The following is a 3,584-nucleotide window of genomic DNA, read 5'->3' as shown; positions in this document are numbered from 1 at the left end:
GGGGAACCCTCTTTCAAGAAGGGAATAATATAAACAAAATGACACCATACCTTTTCACCATAATTGTCAAACATGGATATAACTTCTTCCTGTCAAAAGTTAAAGGAAATAAAGAAAAAAAAAAAAAAAAACCTTTGGACTATGAGATAATAATATTATCAAATAAATAAACAAAGCCAGATTTTTACTATATGTGGAAAGATAAAAGAGATGCAATATGTCTATACCATGAAATGGTAAATTTGGCTTATCAATATTTTTTGAAATAGTGTTTTGTTTTAAATATTTATTTATTCACACATACAAGAACCGGGGTATAGGCCAAATGTGCGGGAGGGTGAGAGGATTCACTAGAGACAGAGCAGGGAACAGAACAGGCAGACTGACTGAAATACACTGCTGAGGGGAGCAGTGGGCATGACAGGAGACGTCTGCCACACCATGTGGGTATTTCTGGCTGGCCATGATTGAACCCATGCTGCAGAGGCTGCGGACAGCTTCACAGCATTGCACTCAACTGCCTGCACCCCCAGGGAGGCCTGAAATAGTGTTTAACTCCTTAACACTTCCCGCCATTATTTTACTAGGATCTTCTCTATTCATGTCAAATCTTTGATATCCTCCAAAGGGACTGGAGATTTCTTTTTAATACTCCCACAGTATCTTGTGCATACCTTTACTAATATGACTAGCAGTTTGATATAAATTCCCAACTTTTCTATTTTTAGATCATAAATTGATGGAGATTTTAAGCCTTCTTAATATATGTCCCAAGTTGGTGACATGAACCAGGCTTTCAATAGTGTCAATTAATCAAATTATCTACTAGTAGTTTCTAAAATTATTTATCTATTTATGTCTTTGTTCTAGTCTGTCTTATTTATTTATATAAGTCATATGGTAACTCACATCACCTTTTTATTCATAATGTTTTTACATACACTTTTCCCAGTTGTTTAAACACTGAGAATGTTTTAAAATAATGGTATCCATAGGATGGATTCTGTGACAGATAATAAATCATTACTTTTGTCCACTTGAAAACATTACATGACAAAGTATAACTCTTTACAAAGCAAGAATGCAAATTTCTACATAAGCCTGTTTATTTAAACTTCTGAGATGAGAACATTGGAATTTTATTTGACTTAATTTGCTTAAGCTTGCATACATTTAATTATGCATTTGTGGTTTAATTATCATCAGGAAGTTAAAGAACTTGTAATATTGTTGTGCAACAACAGCATAATTGAGAAACAAATGCTAACCCATTAGGCAGATTCCAGAGCTTCTACTCGAAGATGGAATAGATTGGATTAAAGAACAATAAAAATCAAACAAGCAGATACTGGTGAGAAGTTCTCTTCTGAAAAAGTTGTTCCCTTCTAAAGCTGTGTTACTGAAAAATGTGGAAAAAATAAATTTCAGAGCACTCTACAATAGTGAATTATTTACATAATCACCCAAGGTGAGATTTGTAAAAGTTAATTAATGCAAGTACAGTTTCCTATAAATTAAATGACATTCCTTGACTACTCAATTTTTCTACCCATTTGCCTAATATGTAAAGTACAATAGCTGAAAAATATAAAAGCAAGAGAGAGAATGTCTGCTCATTTTCCACCACTATAACATGTAATATTTCACTGAAGAACCTGTGCACTCTGGAATTTGCTTTCCTGTGCAATTTCATCCTCCTGAACTGCATTCTCCTCCCATTCTCTTTGTAGTCATAAGTTTTGTTGCCTCCATGCCAATTCACAAATTGCTACTCATGCTTAAGTTTTGACTCTGACATTTGAAACTCAGGTATCAAACAAGCCGGTAACCCATATTCTGCTACAAGATTAGTTTTAAAGCATTCTGTATTATTCTCCTCCCAGAATATCCTGATTTCATTTGCCTTTCATTGCAAAGGACTGTTTCAGATTCACAGGAAATCATATTTAGAACTCAGCTCTCCTTGATTTACAGGCGTGTGTGTACACACGCATGCACACACACATATACACCTTTATACAAATTATTAGATATCTTTCTCCTTCAAACAATCTTTTTAAAGATTTATTATTTATTTATACAAGAATTGGGGTACAGGCCAGATGCGTGGGAGGGTGAGAGGATTCACCAGAGACAGAGCAGGGAACAGAACAGGCAGACTGACAAAATACAATGCTGAGGGGCGCAGCAGGCACAACAGGAGAGGTCTGCAAGCCATATGGGACCCTCGCAGGCCGGCTGGGATCAAACCAGTGCTGCAGAGGCTGCAGATAGCTTCACAGCTATCTGCTCAACCGCCTGCGCCACCAGGGGAGGCCCTCCTTCAAACAGTCTTTTCAGCTTTTATGTACCAAACCTGTCGACATGCAGTCTGGAAATTTTCCTTGCTTTGCTACTTACTAGCAATTAAAACAATATTCACCTTTTTTAATGATACTGTGGAATTCTAGTAACTAACCTCAAATTCATATGCAGCCTTCCTGTGAACCCTGCTCTCGGGTTTTCCAAAATGTGAGCTATATCCTCCATGTTTCACCTCTTCAGATGCACCATAGGTATTTGAGAGATGATGACATCTCTGCAAGGCTTGATTCCTCAGTGAAACACCCTATCAACTCCTCTTTACTCCCTCCAACCCCCAACTAAACACACTTAACATTTGGCATTAACTACTACTGTAGGTACAGGTGTTTAAATATTATTTCACACTGACAACTATTTCTACCATGAAATCTTTGTGATTCTTCTGGGAAATTGAGAGGGGATGTTTTTCAAACTTTATGGAAAGCAATTATGTACTCTATTCTCAGTTATCATTCTACAGAATTTGAGTATATAAAACAACAGCGGGGACCTCGCTGGTGGTGCAAGGGGTTAATTAAGCACAGCACTGCGAAGAAGCTATCCACAGCCTCTGCTGCATGAGTGCAATCCCTCGCCTGCCAGGGAACTGCCCACATGGTGTGGCAGACCTCTCCCATCTTGCCTGCTGCTCCCCTCAGCAGTGTATTTCAGTCAATCTGCCAGTTCTGCTCCCCACTCTGTCTCTGGTGAACCCTCTCATCCCCTACACATTTGGCCTGTACCCCAGTTCTTTTATGCATAAATAAATCTTTAAATAAAATAAAACAACAGCAGAACTGTGTTGAATGTGGTGAGGGTTAGTAGGGCCCAGGTTACCCACATTATGTCTTTTTCCTGCAGCAGCCCCTGCGGTGGTATCTTGAGGGGACAAAATTGCCCCTTCCCTTTATGTGTTCACATCTTAAGTTCATCACATTGCATTGTTATTATTCTGCTTTGGTATTTTCATCAACACTTTCTTTTATTTTCATTATTAGTAAGGAGAAATTGTTGCATTCATGATGCATTTCCAACACCATGAACAATAAATGCCATGAAATGGAGATTAAAAGTCACTAGTTGAGTTATACAAATGAGTTTATAAATTACAGACTTTTGGGCCTCCCCGGTGGTGCAGTGGGTTGAGCGCAGCGCTGTGAAGCTGTCTGCACCCTCTGCAGTGTGGGTTCCCAGCAGGCCAGGGAGATTCCTACATGGCGCAGCAGACCTCTCCTGTTTTA

This window comes from Talpa occidentalis, unplaced genomic scaffold, assembly GCF_014898055.3.
Source record: "Talpa occidentalis isolate TD23 unplaced genomic scaffold, MPIMG_talOcc4v2.1 talOcc4.2, whole genome shotgun sequence".
In the NCBI taxonomy this organism is placed as follows: Eukaryota; Metazoa; Chordata; class Mammalia; order Eulipotyphla; family Talpidae; genus Talpa; species Talpa occidentalis.
Note: the sequence above shows the minus strand (reverse complement) of the source record.